The sequence below is a fragment of the Stegostoma tigrinum genome, chromosome 16 (assembly GCF_030684315.1).
Source record: "Stegostoma tigrinum isolate sSteTig4 chromosome 16, sSteTig4.hap1, whole genome shotgun sequence".
Classification (NCBI taxonomy): Eukaryota; Metazoa; Chordata; class Chondrichthyes; order Orectolobiformes; family Stegostomatidae; genus Stegostoma; species Stegostoma tigrinum.
The window spans coordinates 36052972-36072548 of record NC_081369.1 but is presented as its reverse complement, the minus strand read 5'-3'; the positions used below and the strand labels follow the sequence as shown (position 1 = coordinate 36072548).

The 19577-nt window shown below is 43.3% G+C and overlaps 1 protein-coding gene across 2 annotated transcripts in view; it reads left to right on the top strand.

Moving 5' to 3' along the window:
* The first annotated feature begins 17286 nt into the window (after nucleotides 1-17286).
* Nucleotides 17287-19577, top strand: part of ap1g1 (adaptor related protein complex 1 subunit gamma 1) — a 115866-nt gene continuing 113575 nt past the window's right edge. Inside the window, exon 1 of one of the 2 annotated variants that reach the window (XM_059651704.1) lies at nucleotides 17287-17516. The gene's annotated coding sequence lies outside the window, so the exon portion shown is untranslated. The remainder of the gene's footprint in view (nucleotides 17517-19577) is intronic. The other variant, XM_048546274.2, reaches the window with a different exon arrangement.

Below are 19577 nucleotides of genomic sequence, written 5' to 3'. Positions count from 1 at the left end.
GGGTGACTTCTGATTTTGTCCACCCTTGTCCAACACCGGCACCTCCACAAATGATTGAAGCCACATTGAACTATTGCAATCTCTAGAAGGTCCAAGTTTCATTCCTTGTCTCTGGGTAGGCTTTTCACATGCTACATTTCTGTATGTATCTCTGGACTTGTGAAGGTTTTGAAGGTGGAAGGAGAGGAGATAGGGAAATCAGCAGTAGTTTAGATTTCTGAATACTATTCAATGTGTTCTGATGGAAGGCATTTTTTTCTGAGTGATGATGGGATCATGCTGACGGTAATGCTTTCTACAATTGGATAGTCTGCAATTTAAGTTTGTGCATAAAGAATTTGAGGAATGACAATTTGACTAAAGTGTTGGAGAGCAACTGAAAGCTTTGCAATCCTACTTTAGCAGCAGTGGTTTATTCTGGGAGATGGGAATGGGGGCAGGTGGCAACTGGAAAGAATTGGACAAAATTTTATATTCAAGTTAAAAATTCCCAAGTGTATGGTGAAAGTCTTCAACATGTTCTTTAATCAATATATTAGCCAGCTTCATAAAATAGGTGACGTGCTCAACTTTTAAGCCATCTTTGTCCAAGTTGTTTGTTATTTCTTTATACTGCGTATTCTGGTTAACTGTTAAAATAAGATGATTTTGAAAAATTAATCTTTCATTTTAACAAGCTTTGTAAAATTTTGGAAATCGGAAAACCAACTTCAGTAATTATGGATACTGGGCAATGGTTTAACAGCGCTTTTTTAAGTGAAGGTTTCAAATGATGTTTGAAGCATAACCATGATCTAAACATTTGAGTTGCAGTCAGAAAATTCAAATAATTTCTATGGTTTTATTACAATGTGTACTGTGGAGTTGTGGTAGTTTTACCCTTTTAGATAAATTTCACCAAAAGTATGGCACGGATTTTGTGAGATCTTATGAGTATTACATTATTTGTGATGTAATCAGTTTGGTTTATCATGTGATCTATATTTGATTACCAAAATGATTGTTTAATGAATTAAGAATTTCAAAAAATTGTTCTGGCAAATTTTTCCCTAATCATTTACAATTGGACTCTGTCTAAAAGTTAAATTATTCAACGTTCTTGAAGTGAAATATTTGCAATTTTCTACTTAGTGGTTCCCTTGTAACATTTTGGAAATTTTATGTTGGTATGGGCTGTGTTTAAAAACAATGCTTTCAGTATCTCCACTGCAAAGTTAATGGCTTTTCAGTCATTTGCCTTAGTTTACAGTACCGTCTGTTAAGATGCATGTCTGTGTTTTAAATTTGCTGCATTTTTAATGATTTACACAATGTTTGATTTGTCTTCTTTGTGGAGAAACATCAATATCACTTACTCATTGGTCTAGTTGTATTGTATGCAAATAGATACATAACTAGTAAACGATTTTTCTGTAAAATATTCCAGTGTAATTAAGGCATATACAGTGGAGTAGATTTCAGCTTGCTAAGCAGGCATAAAACTGGTTTTGTAGATTAGCCACATATCATCAAAATAACCTAAGATTTATTTACTTACAGTTGAAATCCAGTTTTACATCTGTGCAACAACATTGAAAATCCATCCTAATTAATCATGCAATGACAGGATAGAAGTTATTCCTATAATTTCACATGAATTTTTGACTTTAGTGCACCTCCTAGCAGGTAACTGATAACCTGTATTATGACCACTAAACTTCAAGAATATCCCTCTTCCAATATTTAATGTGCAGATAGTTGATTTTAATTTTATTATTGAAAAAAAATGGATTTGTAAGATGATATAATTCCACCTGAAAATTCAGCTAGAATTTTTCTGCGCTTGTGAACAAATTGCTAGTTTCTTCAATTTTCGTATTAAATATCTAAAGAAATAATCAATTTTCAATTTTTTTTATAAATGATAAATTTTGGTCTCATTTTCGGGTGAGAGATAATGGTGCTGAAAAACGAGTTTTTTACTTTTGACACAACAAATCCCGCTTAGAATTTTCAAGCGGTGTATGACATCAGCCAGATGAAGATTAAAGCCTATGTACTCTTCCCAGCAATGTGCCTTATTTCTAATATCATAAATACACATGCAACTGAACCAGTTTGAATTTTTCAGTTTCTTGAGAAAACATCAACATCACCCATGTCTACTCAGAATTATCTGACATAACACTTCTACCATAATTTTCAAACCATTTCTAAGAAGTGAAGGGACTATGTACTAATCCACTGCACCATCACCTTTTTCACAAATTTGCATTGCAATGAGAACAAATTTATAAACCACGGTTTGGTGCCTTTCACCTGCATTTAACAGTTTGAAATTGGTTACTTACAGGTCCAGACCTGGCAAGTAGCACCTGCCTAAATCAAGAAATATGTAGCTTAGGGGAAATAAGTCCTCAAGTCACATCAGCATATTCAAAATGGGCTACTTACATCACTGACAGAGAAATTGAGACACGTCACAGTGACTAGGGAATCCTATCGGGATATGGGAGGTTGGGTTACTCTGTAGGAACAACTGTAAAATCCACCAACTTGGCATTGGCAGTTGACGAGGCAACTGTAGAATTTTGTACAGGGCGAACCACTGCCTAGTAAATAAGATTCTCAAATTTAGGAGTGGGGCCAACAGATATACACATTAAGGCTCACTACTAACCTCACTGCTAAGTTGATATGCTTTTCGCCAGTTTATGTCCATAACACTGAGCAAATTTCTAGCAGTTTCTTTTGGAATACTGCATATTTCTTATTTCAAGCTATACTGCTAGTTTTACACTAGTTTGGTCAGGAAATACAGGGTTCTACCTTGATAATTTCTGATTTCCAATTAGTGTTTAAAAAAAGCCAATTAATTCAAAGAACAAAAAAGTTAATTTCCCAAAGGAACATTTTGAAATCAATAAACTTATGCTTTAAAGGGAAATTGAAATTAATTTGACATTACTATCTGTCCTAGCCTGATTTCAATTTGCGTAGCCTCACACTTGTCTTACATTAGCCTGTGTTAATGTAGAACTAAAACCATTTTGAAAATTATCCAAATTTTATAGTGAATTGTCTTCTTACAGGAAATGAATACACTGGATAGCAAATAAATATTTTTGTTAGCTTTGTTACTTGGGGTATTTGTATGGCTTGAAAATTTTGTTTTTCACCCAGTTTTGGATTTTTCCACTTTTTCCCTTTTCACTATCATTTATTATGCTTTGGCCGAATGGTTTATGCATTGGGTTGAAAGGTTTTTCATGTTTGCTATTACAGCATCAACACGATCATTTGATCAGCATGATTAAATGAAAAGTCCCAGATTATTTAATTTCTCCTTTTTTCCCCCCCACACTTCCTCCCCAGTGGTGATATTCAATTGATTGGTCAATCCAAAAAAGTGATGAAATGTAACCTAAGATAAATACAAGTACCTTTTGGATGTTGATATTTTGTTAAATTGAAAGTGAGCTTTTTAAACAGCCATACAGAATAGGAGGAAATTAATCATGTTAAATTTATTTAGATGTTGACATTTTTGTCAGTCACCTGTCTATATCTTCTAAAATCCAGTTGTATCAGTTGTTCATTCTATTCATTTTATCTCAGACTGTTATCAATTAAGTAATCACAAGAGGCACGCATATTAAGTGAGCTTTCTTACTGTTAATTTGCAGGAAATGTATCCATTTTATATAGTGAAGGATGTTGTGCTGATGCAAATATTGGAAATTTGCTTAGTGGCACATTTATAAGGATAAAACCTTTTAGCAATGTACCTTTTCCATGTGTGCCAGGTTTTGCTGCCTTCTCTTTAAGAAATGGTTTCTCATAATGGAATCTGTTTGTTTATTATTGGTTGTAGAAAAGCTTGATATTTTGGCTACGATTAAGCTACACTACCTCCAGATAAATTGTGATAAAATACCTTTACATGAGTTTCACAAACCATTTACATATGTTGTATCCCAGGTATGCATATAAGAATTTTGAGATACATTTCTACTGTCTATGCTGTAAAATTTCTCTCATTAATCCTCATTCTGTAATGCAAAATTTAAAATTCTAAATTGTCTGGTTTAACCTCTTGTATTTGTAATTTATCTAAGATAAAACACATTAATAGCTTTGCATTTTTTTTGATGTTTGTACTTTTTAAAAATAGTGAACACATATAACGTTGATTAATGAGTAAATCTTATGCTGTCAGTTACTTAGATTGCTACTGAGTTGTGATTCTAGCCACAAGTAAATTAAATCTGTCTTTAGGGTCAGCATTTTTCTGTTGTGGCTACATTAAAAAGTAAGATTTCCTTGCCCCATGACTTATCCAATCAATGTCTCTTTACAGGAGACAGTGCTGTATTGAGTTATAATTTCGCTTTTTGTAATGAAAGAAATGCACTCAAAAAATGTATTTGCTTTAACTGAGATGATTGCATTAGGGATATTTGCCATTGTTATACTTGTCCATGCAAAATGTGGGTTTAAAATCTTGTAGAACTTGATAACCTTCCAACTAAATTTGTGGACTTCCAAATGAAAGGATCACTAATTCAGAAGTCTGACATTGACCAACAAATCAAATTATCTTCCTTCATTGGGTAATTTCTACATCTTCACTTGGTAGTTGAAGAATGAAATCATTGAATTTAAACAGTATCTGAATTAGCACAGCATAGCATTTGTGGCTTTTGTTATTTATGTTTCGCTCTACCAGAAGCTTTTCAGAAACTGATTTGATTTTGTAATGCAGGCAAAGGCACTTGTAATGCTATCTGATACAAATGATGTAATACTGTCGAGAATCCGTTTTTGGTTAAATCTAACATTGTTTATAAATTCGTCAACATTTGTTAAATTATTCCTGGTTAACAAGCTTAATTTTGAACGGGCTTATTTTATGTTTTGTTTGTTCCATATCATAGCATTCCACTAATATATTTCCACAAATAACACAAGCAACACTAAACATCCAAAGATTATTGGGATGTACAAGTAGGATAAAATACACACATTGTCAACACTTAATTTTTATAAAGGAACGCAACTTTAACTTATGTGGTTATTTTCCACTTCTTAAGACCATATTTTGTCTAAGATTTTTCTTAATTTGAATTTTTTATTGGAAATCCCACCATTGGAATGTTTTTAGCTTCATTCCACCTTTTTGCCACTAGTATACTTAACATTAAAATTAAATTGTGTGGCTTTGAGCATGGCTTTCACACTGCTCAACATGTGCTTTAAAGTAGTAGAAAAGGTATTCTAAACTACCTCCAGTGCTATTAATAAGTTCCAAAGAAGCATAATAGAGCTCCATCATTTCCTGCCATCCATCACCCCCACTTTCTCTTTAATGAAAATGCCAGGCATCCATTCTCCATGTTCCATAACACAGTGCACAAGGGAATGTAAGCACATTTTGTTCCATTGTAAAGGTAGAGTTCATTGGTGTGCTGCAAATGAAGGCAGTGGATTTCTTAAAACGAGTTTTTTTAAGGGAGTTTTGTAGAAGCCTTGACGTCATTTGTAGCCTCCAAAACTTTAGGTAATCTATGTTTTCTATCATAAGTTGCTCATACTTGCAGTATCTTACAGTTCTTAATTAAAATTTGTGGACACCAATTCTTGTGAATTTAGCAAGAATCAAATTTTCACTACTATTGTAAAGAAATTCAGATGCTTTAAGTGTTGCATGGAAAATACCTACTAAATGAAAAGTTTCTCCTTTTCCTTCATTCTCTGAGGGGTTTTTTAAATATTGGGATAAAATACAATTGCTTTTGCATAATGCTCTGCTAAAACTGTTCAAAAAAAAAAGCTGCAAACTAATGTAGGCTATCCAATGAAGGAAGCCATAAGACCATTTGCTGTATCAACCTGATGTCGGAGCATTTGGAATTTGGATTGAGTGCTCTTTTTCTCAATGCCTTTGGTATTGTGTTGAATTGCTGAAAGAAGCTTTCAAAATTCTGTTTTCACTGCTGAAAATCCAGGTACGTTATATGTGCTATCACAGTCATCATCGCTTGCACCAAGGGTTGACTGGACTTGTCTCCTTGAACTGCTCTAAGTGCCATAATTTACAAGTGCCATAGAAAGTGTTGTCCCATTTGAGATGCAGTGTTGTAATTGTGTGGTGGCAAGATTGATGCTTTTTTGCCTTCTCCTAAAGAACTCAGACAGGCCAGTTTTATGCAGGCAGTAGTTTGTACTGGTAGTCACTTACTTTATTCCATGGTGTGCAGTGGCTCCTAATATTTAAGGATGGATACATAGTGAAGCTCGTTTTGAGCAACTTTGCATTTCAGTACATTTAATTTTATGATCATTGTGCATGTAACACTAGTGTTGAAAACATGTTGCATTTTTATAAATACTTAAAGCTTTTATGCAACTGACTGAACTCAACATGGCCCTTTCACACTTTCATTTGTTTTTCTATTTTATGACTTTGTGAATGAAAGGAACACAATGTACATTTGTAGAAGAATACATTTTTATCTTTAAGCCTTGTTGTATTGTAAATGCCAGTACAGAAGAGCAATAAAAATCTAAACAGTCGACTGCTTTTTTTCAAATACACCAAATACACACCTGACCTAGACATTGTTAAGGGCTAGAAATAACTGTTGTTATCTTGTCAATTATCTTCTCTTAATCTGAATCTCCAAAACCTTGAAAGAGCCTACGTTAAACTGTAGTCACCTACATAAAACTTTATATGCTGTAAGTTGTTTAATACTAACAGACTAAATAAGAATGGCAGTTAAACAGTTGTGAGGACAATAGCGCCATAGAGTATACGTGTGAATTTCAGAAATATTCAAAATTAGATTCGGGCATTCAACGTTGGCATCCGATAATTATGTTGCCGGAATAATGATCTTTCTTAAATCTTATCATATCAATGTATAGAGCAATCAGGAAAAATGACAGAGACAGGATGATAGAGGATGTTGCTTTCTAATGAGAAGGATCCGTAGGAGGCTACATGAGGTGGTTTGCAGGAAATATGACATAAAATTTCTTGATTAGGTAAGCTCAGTAAGAAGACTATGTCCACATTTGAAGCTGAGCATAGATTAGATGGACCTGAATACAAAAGATATACTGTGAGTTTCATTTTAAAAGCTGCTTTTAAAATCAAATCAAATCAAATCAAATCAAGTACTAGTGGACATCTTGCAACTGAACATGCACTTGGACTACTTTGAACTTGTCAGTAATGTCAAGAAGCCTGCAACGGGCACTCCTTTCAAGTAACAGGGCTGAATTTTACCGTAATTCGCTTGGAGCTCTCGTGACTTACACAGTTTTTTTTTGCTCACCTCATTGTGTATGAAGTGTGCCTCAATAATATCATACTATCGTGTGCTCACCAGCAGCTTAAGTATTTGCTAATGCTGGGAGCTTCAGGGATTTCTGCTGCTGACACCATATTTAACGCCCAGATGTGCACAAGATCAATTTCTGCCTTCTACAAATAGCCCACCTCAGTTCTTGTAGTGGAAGGGAAATGAAAAGAACACCTTTTGAAGACACTTAGGTAGCATGGTTGAGACTTCATTGGAAATAAAACTATTTGTAAGTATATTGTTACTTTACATGGATATCTTTCTGATCAGCTGCCATTGTAACTGCAGCTACAAAAATCAATTTCATTGGCATTTCATTTCATTGGTATCATACAATGTCAGAACCCTACTTAAGGGAGTGCTACTCTTTCCCTAACACCCAAGGTAGCACGAAGTATCATATGTTGGAAACCCTTCAAACAGGTGAAAATGATTGTATCTCTTCCTCCGGTACATTGATGACTGTATCGGCGCCGCCTCTTGCTCCCCAGAGGAGCTCGAACAGTTCATCCACTTCACCAACACCTTCCACCCCAACCTTCAGTTCAGATGGGCCATCTCCAGCACATCCCTCACCTTCCTGGACCTCTCAAACTCCATCTCAGGCAACCAGCTTGTAACTGATGTCCATTTCAAGCACACCGACTCCCACAGCTACCTAGAATACACCTCCTCCCACACACCCTCCTGCAAAAATTCCATCCCCTATTCCCAATTCCTCCGCCTCCGCCGCATCTGCTCCCACGATAAGACATTCCACTCCCGCACATCCCAGATGTCCAAGTTCTTCAAGGACCGCAACTTTTCCCCCACAGTGATCGAGAACGCCCTTGACCACATCTCCCGTATTTCCCGCAACACATCCCTCACACCCCGCCCCCGCCACAACCGCCCAAAGAGGATCCCCCTCGTTCTCACACACCACCCTACCAACCTCCGGATACAACGCATCATCCTCCGACACTTCCGCCATTTACAATCCGACCCCACCACCCAAGACCTCTTTCCATCCCCACCCCTGTCTGCTTTCCGGACAGACCACTCTCTCCGTGACTCCCTTGTTCGCTCCATACTGCCCTCCAACCCCACCACACCCGGCACCTTCCCCTGCAACCACAGGAAATGCTACACTTGTCCCCACACCTCCTCCCTCACCCCTATCCCAGGTCCCAAGATGACATTCCACATTAAGCGGAGGTTCACCTGCACATCTGCCAATGTGGTATACTGCATCCACTGTACCCGGTGTGGCTTCCTCTACATTGGGGAAACCAAGCGGAGGCTTGGAGACCGCTTTGCAGAACACCTCCGCTCAGTTCGCAACAAACAACTGCACCTCCCAGTCGCAAACCATTTCCACTCCCCCTCCCATTCTTTAGATGACATGTCCATCATGGGCCTCCTGCAGTGCCACAATGATGCCACCCGAAGGTTGCAGGAACAGCAACTCATATTCCGCCTGGGAACCCTGCAGCCTAATGGTATCAATGTGGACTTCACCAGTTTCAAAATCTCCCCTTCCCCAACTGCATCCCTAAACCAGCCCAGTTCGTCCCCTCCCCCCACTGCACCACACAACCAGCCCAGCTCTTCCCCCCCCCCACCCACTGCATCCCAAAACCAGTCCAACCTGTCTCTGCCTCCCTAACCGGTTCTTCGTCTCACCCATCCCTTCCTCCCACTCCAAGCTGCACCCCCATCTACCTACTAACCTCATCCCACCTCCTTGACCTGTCCATCTTCCCTGGACTGACCTATCCCCTCCCTACCTCCCCACCTATACTCTCTCCACCTATCTTCTTTACTCTCCATCTTCGGTCCGCCTCCCTCTCTCTCCCTATTTATTCCAGTTCCCTCTCCCCATCCCCCTCTCTGATGAAGGGTCTCGGCCCGAAACGTCAGCTTTTTGTGCTCCTGAGATGCTGCTTGGCCTGCTGTGTTCATCCAGCCTCACATTTTATTAAAATGAAAGTTGGATTTGCTACTGGTGACAAATGGGATGCCTGCCTTTTTTTTAATCACCAGCTAACTTACAGTCAATGAATAGTCCCTTCACACTTCATATCTATTGGAATAGACTGTCATTTATGTCCTTTCTGACATGTGCTAGATATTGCACCACTCTATCATGGAGATTATGTTCCCCTTTCTCATTGGAAGAAGGCTGACACTTCATCCAGCATTCATCATGTACCTTTGCCTGTTCAAGTGGTGTACAACATAGCATGTGAGGATTACACCACTTTCTTTCGCCCCCGCCCTCAAACACTGCCTGCATCCTCTTCCCCCCCCCCCAACCCCAACAAACAAAACAATCTCCTGAACATGAGGTTCCAATGTGGTCCACAATGGCCATGATGGAAGAATTGGATCTCCATGGGCCTCAGTCAGAGTTGGATAATAGAATCATCAGCCATTGTTGCAGAGAAAGCCCTGGTTGTGCAGTAATCTCTCTCTCTCAAACACATTCTCCCTCATGTCCACATGCACATGTAGGCACGCACTCACTCACTCTCCCTCTAATTGACACACACATGCACACACACACACTCCCTCTCATCTACACACGCAAATGCGCTCGCTCATACCCTCTCGTCCGCGCCCCCTCTCCCGTGGGCTCCCTCTCGCTCACACTCCCCTGTGCTTCCTATCGCTTGCTCTCCCTCTCAGAGGGCCATAAGAGGTAGGAGTGGAAGTAAGGCCATTTGGCCCATTAAGTTCACTCTGCCATTTAAAGCATGGCTGATGGGCATTTCAACTCCACTTCCCTGCGCTGTCCCCATAGCCCTTGAATCCTTGTGAGATTAAGAATTTATCGATCTCTGCCTTGAAGGTATTTAATGTCCCGGCCTCCCACTACACTCCGTGGCAATGAATTCCACAGGCCCACCACTCTCTGACTGAAGAAATGTCTCATTTCCGTTTTAAATTTACCCCGTCTCATTATAAGGCCGTGCCCACAGGTCCTGGTCTCCCCGCTTAACGGAAACAACTTCCCAGCGTCCACCCTTTCTAAGTCATGCATCATCTTGTAAGTTTCTATTAGACCTCCCCTCAGCCTACTAAACTCTAATGAATACAAGCCCAGGATCCTTAGCCGTTCATCATACGTTAAGCCTACCATTCCAGGGATCATTCGTGTGAATCTCTGTTGGACACGCTCCAGCGCCAGTATGTCCTTCCTGTGGTGTGGGGCACAAAATTGAGCACAGTATTCTAAATGGGGCCTAACTAGAGCTTTATAAAGTCTCAGAAGCACATCGCTGCTTTTATATTCCAAATATTATAAATGACAACATTACGTTCTTTTTCTTAATCACGGACTCTACCTGCAAGTTAACTTTTAGAGAATCCTGGACCAACACTCCCAGATCCCTTTCTACTTCTGCTTTATGAATTTTCCCACCATTTAGAAAATAGTCTATGCCTGTATTCTTTTTTCCAACGTGCAAAACCTCACATTTGCTCACGAATTTCATCAGCCATTTCCTGGACCACTCTCCTAAACTGTCTAAATCTTTCTGCAGCCTCCCCACCACCTCAGTACTACCTGCCTGTCCACCTACCTTCATATCATCAGCAAACTTCGCCAGAATGACCCCAGTCCCTTCATCAAGATCATTAACGTATAAAGTGAACATCTACGGCCCCAACACTGAACCGCGTAGGACACCTCTTGTCACCGGTTGCCATTCCGAAAAAGAGCCTTTTATCCCAACTCTCTGCCTTCTGTCAGACAGCCAATCCTCAATCCAAGCCAGTAGCTCATCTCGAACACCATGGGCCCTTACTCAACAGCCTCCCATGAGGCACCTTATCAAATGCCTTTTGGAAGTCTAGACAGATAACATCCACTGGGATTCCCTGGTCTAATCTACTTGTTACCTCTTCAAAGAATTCTAACAGGTTTGTCAGGCACAACCTCCCCTTACTAAATCCATGCTGACTTGTTCTAACCCGACCCTGGACCTCCAAGAATTTAGAAATCTCATCCTTAATGCTGGATTCTAGAATTTTACCAACAACCGAGGTTAGGCTAATCGGCCTATAATTTTCCATCTTTTGCTTTGATCCTTTCTTAAACAAGAGGGTTACAACAGTGATTTTCCAATCATCTGGGACTTTCCCAGATTCCAGTGACTTTTGAAAGATCACATCCAAAGCCTCCGCTATTTCTTCAGCCACCTCCCTCCGAACTCTAGGATGTAGCCCATCGGGGCCAGGAGATTTATCAATGTTTAGACCTTTTAGTTTTTCCATCACTTTCTCTTTTGTAATGCCTACCATACTCAACTCTGCCCCTTGACTCTCCTTAATTGTTGGGATACTACTCATGTGAAGACTGATGCAAAGTACTTATTAAGTTCTTCAGCTATTTCCTTGTCTCCCATCACTAGCCTTCCAGCATCAATTTGGAGCGGCCCAGTGTCTGTTTGCCTCTCATTTGTTTCTTATGTATTGAAAGCAACTTTTACTATCATTTCTACTATTACTAGCTAGCCTACCTTCATATTTGATCCTCTCCTTCCTTATTTCTCTCTTTGTTATCCTCTGTTTGTTTTTGTAGCCTTCCCAATCTTCTGATTTCCCAGTGTTCTTGGCCACTTTATAAGCTGTCTCTTTCTCTTTGATACGTTTCCTGACGTCCTTTGTCAGCCGTGGCTGCCTGATCCCACCCACCCCCCACGCCCCAGATAATTTCATCTGCGCATGCGTGCACTCGCGCTCCTTCTCATCCATGCACGCTCGCGCTCCTTCTCATCCACGCATGCTCACCCTCCCTCTCATCCGTGCACGCTCACGCGCCCCTCATCCACGCAGGTGCATGCACGCTCACTCTCCCTCTCAACGCCACGCACACACATGCTCGTTCACTCTCCCTCTGAACGCCGTGCATGCGCTTGCTCACTCTCCCTCTCATTGGCACGCGCACTCGCCCACTCTCCCTCCCATCCACGCACACGCACTCTGCAATCGCTCACTCTCCCTCTCATCCGCGCACATGCGCTCCGCAATCGCTCACGCTCCCTCTCATCCGTGTATGCACACGCCCACTCCCTTTCATCCGGGCAAACATGCTCCACAATCACTCACTGTACCTCTCATCCGCGCACGTGCTCGCCCACATTCCCTCTCATTGCTGCGCACACGCTCGCTCACTCTCATCCACGCATGGTCACCCTCCCTCTCATCCGTGCTCGCTCACCCTCCCTCCCATCCGTGCACGCTCACCTGCCCTCTCATCCGCGCACGTGCATGCACGCTCACTCTCCCTCTGAACGCTGTGCACGCGCTCGCTCACTCTCCCTCTCATCTGCGCTGGCACACTCTCCCTCTCATCCGCACACACGTGCTCCACAATCGCTCACGCTCCCTCTCATCTGTGCACACGCACTCCGCAATTGCTAACACTCCCTCTCATCCGCGCATGCGCACGCCCACTCTCCTCGTCCGTGTGCCCGCTCGCCCACTCCCCCTCTCATCTGCACTCGGCAATCGCTCACGTTCCCTCTCATCCACACACACGCTCGCTCAATGACCCTCTCATCCGCGCACACTCAAACTCCCACTCATCCGTGCGCGCTCGCTCACTCTCCCTCCCTCTCATCCGCGCACGTGCACTCGCTCACCCACCTTCTCATCCGTGCTCCGCAATCGCTCACGCTCCCTCTCATCCGCGCACATGCGCTCTGCAATCGCTCACGCTCCCTCTCATCCGCGCACGCGCACTCTCCCTCTCATCTGTGCTCCCGCTCGCCCTCTCCCTCTCATCTGCGCTCCGCAATCGCTCACTCCCCGTCTCATCCGCGCACACGCGCTCCGCAATTCCTCACGCTCCCTCTTATCTGCGCACGCTCACCGACTCTCCTGCTCATCTGCGCACATGCACTCCGAAATCGCACATGCTCCCTCTCATCTGCGCACGCGCTCGCTCACTCTCCCTCTCATCCGCACACGCCCACTCTCCCTCTCATCTGCACATGCACGCTCGCCGACTCTCCCGCTCATCTGCGCACACGCGCTCCGAAATCGCACATGCTCCCCCTCGTCCGCGCACGCGCTCACTCACTCTCCCTCTCATCGCTGCACGCGCACGCTCGCTCACTCTCCCTCTCATTGGCACGCATGCCCGCTCCCTCTCCCTCTTATCGCTGAGTATGCGCTCGCCCACAATCTCTCTCATTGGCACGTGCGCCCGCTCCCTCTCCCTCTCATCGCTGCACACATGCTTGCTCAATCGCCCTCTCATCCGCGCACACGCTCCCTCTCATCGCTGCACACGGGCTCCCTCCCTCTCCCTCTCATCGCTGCGCACAGGCCCACTCCCTCTCATGGCTGCACACGTGCCCGTGCCCGCTCGCTCTCCCTCTTATCGCTACACACGGGCCTGCTTCCTCTCCCTCTCATCCGCGCACACGTGCTCCGCATTCGCTCACGCACCCTCTCATCCGCACACATGTGCTCCGCAATTGCTCATGCTCCCTCTCATCCGCGCATGCTCACTCTCCCACTCATCCACGCACACGTGCTCCGCAATCGCTCACGCTCCCTCTCTTCCGCGCACGTGCATGCCCACTCTCCCTCTCATTGGCGCGCCCGCTTGCCCACTCTCCCTCTCATCCACGCTTGCTCCCTCTCCCTCTCCCTCTCATGGCTGCGCACACCCACGCGCGTGCTCGCTCCCTCTCATGGCTGCGCACGACCTCGCTCCCTCTCCCTCTCATGGCTGCGCACGTGCCCGCTCCCTCTCCCTCTTATCGCTACACACGGGCCTGCTCCCTCTCCCTCTCATCCGCGCACACGTGCTCCGCATTCGCTCACGATCCCTCTCATCCGCACACGTGTTCCGCAATCGCTCATGCTCCCTCTCATCCGCGCAGGCTCACTCTCCCATTCATCCACGCACACGCGCTCACGCACCCTCTCATCCACGCACACGTGCTCTGCAATCGCTCACGCTCCCTCTCTTCCACGCACGTGCATGCCCACTCTCCCTCTCATCCGCACTCGCTCCCCCTCCCTCTCATGGCTGCGCACGCCCACGCTCGCTCCCGCTCCCTCTCATGGCTGCGCACGTGCACGCCCTCACTCCCTTTCCCTCTCATGGCTGCGCACGTGCATGCACTCGCTCCCTCTCCCTCTCATGGCTGCGCACGTGTACGCCCTCGCTCCCTCTCCCTCTCATGGCTGCGCACGCCCTCGCTCCCTCTCCCTCACACATGCAGACACAAGTGCACTCTCTCCCTCTCATAGGCGCACTGCGACATGTGCACACGTCCTCTCATACATATGCATGCGCTCTCCCTCATATGTGTGCTTGCACGCGCTCCCTCTCCCTCATACGTTTGCTCGCTCTCGCACACGCGCACGCTCCCTCCCCCTCTCCCTCTCATGCACTCTCAGGAAGAGGGTCAGGAGGCGGTTTACAATTTTACCTCCGCTGGAGGGAGAGTCAGACTCCTGCTGTTGCTATTGTTTGAGCCAAATGCTGGACATACAGCTCACTAAGCTAACCACTATCTTATTTGAGGTCAGTGATAATGGGAACTGCAGATGCTGGAGAATCCAAGATAATAAAAGGTGAGGCTGGATGAACACAGCAGGCCCAGCGGCATCTCAGGAACACAAAAGGTGACGTTTTGGGCCTAGACCCTTCATCAGAGAGGGGGAATGGGGTGAGGGTTCTGAAATAAATAGGGAGAGAGGGGGAGGCAGACCGAAGATGGACAGAAAAGAAGATAGGTGGAGAGGAGAGTAGAGGTGGGGAGGTAGGGAGGGGATAGGTCAGTCCAGGGAAGACGGACAGGTCAAGGAGGTGGGATGAGATTAGTAGGTAGGAGATGGAGGTGCGGCTTGGGGTGGGAGGAAGGGATGGGTGAGAGGAAGAACAGGTTAGGGAGGCAGAGACAGGTTGGATTGGTTTTGGGATGCAGTGGGTGGAGGGGAAGAGCTGGGCTGGTTGTGTGGTGCAGTGGGGGGAGGGGACGAACTGGGCTGGTTTTGGGATGCAGTGGGGGAAGGGGAGATTTTGAAGCTGGTGAAGTCCACATTGATACCATTGGGCTGCAGGGTTCCCAAGCGGAATATGAGTTGCTGTTCCTGCAACCTTCGAGTGGCATCATTGTGGCACTGCAGGAGGCCCATGATGGACATGTCATCTAAAGAATGGGAGGGGGATTGGAAATGGTTTGCGACTGGGAGGTGCAGTTGTTTATTGCGAACCGAGGGGAGGTGTTCTGCAAAGCAGTCCCCAAGCCTCCGCTTGGTTTCCCCAATGTAGAGGAAGCCACACCGGGTACAGCGGATGCCTCACATTTCATTATCTTATTTGAGGTCATCAAGTTTTCAATGGTTGCTGCATGAAAGCTCTCTTGCTGCAGAAGTACGACAACATTATCTGCACATTTGAATTTTTTTACATACATAAGGACAGGCTTTTCTTCAGTTGAGAACTTGGAGATCAAAATGTTAAATCTGAAAATGTTTAATAAGGGTCAAGCAGTTTCATTGAGAAGTACTTTTAGTTAAATGTAAGCAGAAAAGGCAATGTCCAGGTACACTGTAGACTGTATAAGGAACTAAACTCGTGCAAAGTGTGAATGATACAAACAAGGTCACAAACTAGACTTCACAATTAGCTTGAATAGATGAGGCCTTCCGCGTACACAAACAGTGCCTGAAGTTACTTATTTCCCACAATATGTACATCTGGTTAACATACTGTCATAAATTGATCAGATTAGAAATTTAATATGTGATTGAAGGGGTTGAAAAGATGAGAACTTCTGGGTTTCTGCCAGAGTTCAGTTTTAGAATAGCTAAAACTTACACTCCTTGCATATGTATGAATAAAAGATTATAATCTGTCCCGGTGTCTCCTAGTGGTTTGTCAAGTTGAACCACTGCAGAAAATTTATGTGAGCATCCAGATATTTTATGATGCCATGAGGTACAATTTAATGACTGAGATTTGTTATTTCAAGGGTAAGGCCCTAATAATTTCAAAGGTTGTGATAATAAGGTACTACTTATTACTGAGATAACAAAGTGTAGAAGTGGATGAACACAGCAGGCCAAGCAGCATCTTAGGTGTGCAAAAACTGACGTTTCAGGCCTGGACCCTTCATCACTTATTACGGTTGTGGTTCAAGTATTATGCTGGTAGAAATAAAGACATTTTACATAGCAAATATTTGTGTGTTTTGCAATTAATAAAAAGAGGGACACCATAAAACAGATGAAAGACTGGATCAGTTCTGATGTGAATTAAGTGAGAGAGTTGTCACATCCATAAGTCATTTGGCCCAAGTACGTACATGGGTGCCAAAAATTTCAGTCGTCTCGTATAGTCTCGGTCATTACAGTACCCGATGCATTAAAATTGTTTGAAAACTTAACTCTTTTTCTTTGTCCTAATTTACTGCCTACTTTTGAAGAAGTACTGTGTAGTTGACAAACTAGAAGGGCATTGGTATTAACCATACTCCTGCAGGCCCTTTATGACAATTGGTCAAACTACTAGTGGTATTCTAGTAGTAGTATTCTCCCTGCCAACACTCAGAAAGCTCCTGTCTATCACACGATTCAGGTACAGTTTGTTACGAATGTATCAACTACTTTCACTTGTTCCTGTCTCTAGATATTAACCTGGAAACGGCCTACATCACAGATCAGGACCCTCTGACCTTCAACCGAGACACGTGATCAGATTGACCTTCAACCCAAGGCATGAGTTTCAGAGCTACGTAATCCCGCGTCTGCGCCGGGACCGTCATGACGTCATCAGCCACTGCCACGAGTAAACCCGCATCACTCCTTCACTATTTCAACCACGTCCGCGGCTTACACAACAAATAAACCCTCATGTGGACAACTCTGTATATTTGCCGTCAAAATGAAACAGGTTTTCGTCCTGAGTGGTCAACTTACACCATTGTGTTTCTCTTTTTCCTTAAAGCAGTTAAAAATACGCGTATGGTGTATGTTTCGATTAGAGTCCTTCTTTTCCCCAGATGGAAAAGGTCAGCGTGATGCTCCGCGCCGGGTGGAAGGTGCTGAGGCTGGAGTCGCCGCCATTTTGAAGTGACCAAGTTCTTCCCCTCCCCACCCCCTCACCCTTCCCTCCCCTTTCTTCCCTGTCTGTGTGTGGAGAGCTCCGATCGGCTGGTAGGTGGCTCGAAATCACTCGAGGATTTATCCGTCTTTGAAGTTCCCAGTCTGTGTTGTAGTATTGTGCTTTAGCCTGTTACTACGTACTTCTCCTCCCTGTTGTAATGCGCCTCTGTCCCCTCCCCGCTGTGGCAGTTGTCTTCTCACCGGGAGAGTGGGGCCTGAGCCTCAGCCTCAGCCTCAGCCTGTGCTTGTGCTTGTGCTCCTGGTGTTGCTGTCCCCGCCGCTACCTCCACTCCTTCCCCCGCCTCCTGTTTCCCCAGCTGTTGTAGTTCCTTTATCAGTCGTTGTTTGAGAGCTTCCGTTCCTGTTAGCCAGCTGTTTTATGAGAGCAGTGTCGGGTCTTCACTAATGACGCGAGAGCAGTTTTACTTAAACGTTCTGTTAATTGATTCCTCCTCTGGGTCGTTGCATCTTCGCGGATTGTGTCGACAGGGAATGGGCGCAAAGTTGTTCAGGGACTTGTTGAAGTGTAGCCAAGTAGTAATTTCTAAAACTATTGAGTTGTATGTCCGATAATTACAATTAGCCTTTTATTTTGTGATTTATTGTTGTCCCTGAAGTTTCACTAAGGGCAGGGCCATTTCATTAATCAGGTTGTAATATCTGGTGTTGGAGGATGTTGCTCTAAGGTGATTGCGTTTTTATCGTTGGAAAGTCGTGATTGCAATGAATGCGGTGTCAACGATCAACATGAATGTTCGTATGTTGTATATCTATACGCATTTGCAGTTTGCTCAACAGTGATTTTCATAGTGATGCATTTGTGGTAAAGCTTCTGCGTGATTATGATAGTTTCGGCTTTCTAAAAAGTAAACACTCTGATATCCTGAGACTATGAAACATTTTAAGATCATGTGAATACTTAAGAACTATACATAGTTAAATGTTTTGAAGCAAAACCGTGCTCATTACAAACAAGTGGTCGATATGGCCTAGCAGCACTTTGTGCTAACATTAGGCAGCTTAACATTCAACCGTTATTAATTTAATTGATTTCACACTTTCTATTTAACCATTATTTTTGTCTAATGGAGGGATTCAGAATTTGAAAATATTAATAGTATAATTTATGTATTTATAAATGCCAACTGTGTAAAATGCTGAATTATACTAAATTTAGTTCATTTATTTGGGATCAAGTTTGTGGAGCTCAACTGATTTCCTTCACTCCAAAAACACATTTTGGTAGTGTATTTTAAACAAAAAAATGTGGTTTGATTACTGTATCAATGATACAGTTTTCAAGCTAAGAATTACATTATGATTTAAGTATTTCTTATAAAAGCAAGTAGATTAATATACTTGCATTATAAGTTCTACTGATGTTTGTGCACGGTCTTTAGAAATATGCAAAGAGGTGTTGATAGATGCAAGTGACCATTTATAATCTGACTACATAAAGTTATATGGAAAAAAATGCATCCAGAATTGTGGAATAACCAAGAAATTGTTATATTAATGTATATAGGGACTTGGTAAGCATTATTAAAACGAGTTGCCTTTCGTGTCTTAAGCAATATGATTCTTGATCAAATGTATATGTTTTGAGGGAACTTTGGTCCATATTCCTCTTCAAACTGTAACTTATTTTTAAAAGAAAAACTTGAACAGTGCACAGATTTGTGCCGTGTTTACAGATGCACTTTTTTAATACTCATGAGCTTTGACAGTAAGCACTAGTTGAGGACAGCAACTACTGGTTATATAGAGCCTTTAGCCTAGTAAGATATCCCACGTGTTGCAGATGTATAATCAGGCAAAATTTGACATCAAACCATAAAAGGAGATGCTGTGTCAGCTTGTTCAAAAAAGAGGTTGTTAAAGAGTGTCAGAAGGAAACCAAAATTCAGGGTCTGTATAGACATGGTGGGGCAGTGGAATTTGTGAATGCTCAAGACCAATAGTGAAGAGGATTGTTCAAAGAACTAAAAATGTTCTGAAGAGTTATTTCAGACTCAATGTTAAATGTCTCTTTTTCCACCAGAGCTGCTGGGTTTTGAGTTTCTCCAGTGTTCTGTATTTATTTCAGATTTCCAGAATCTGTAATATTTCACC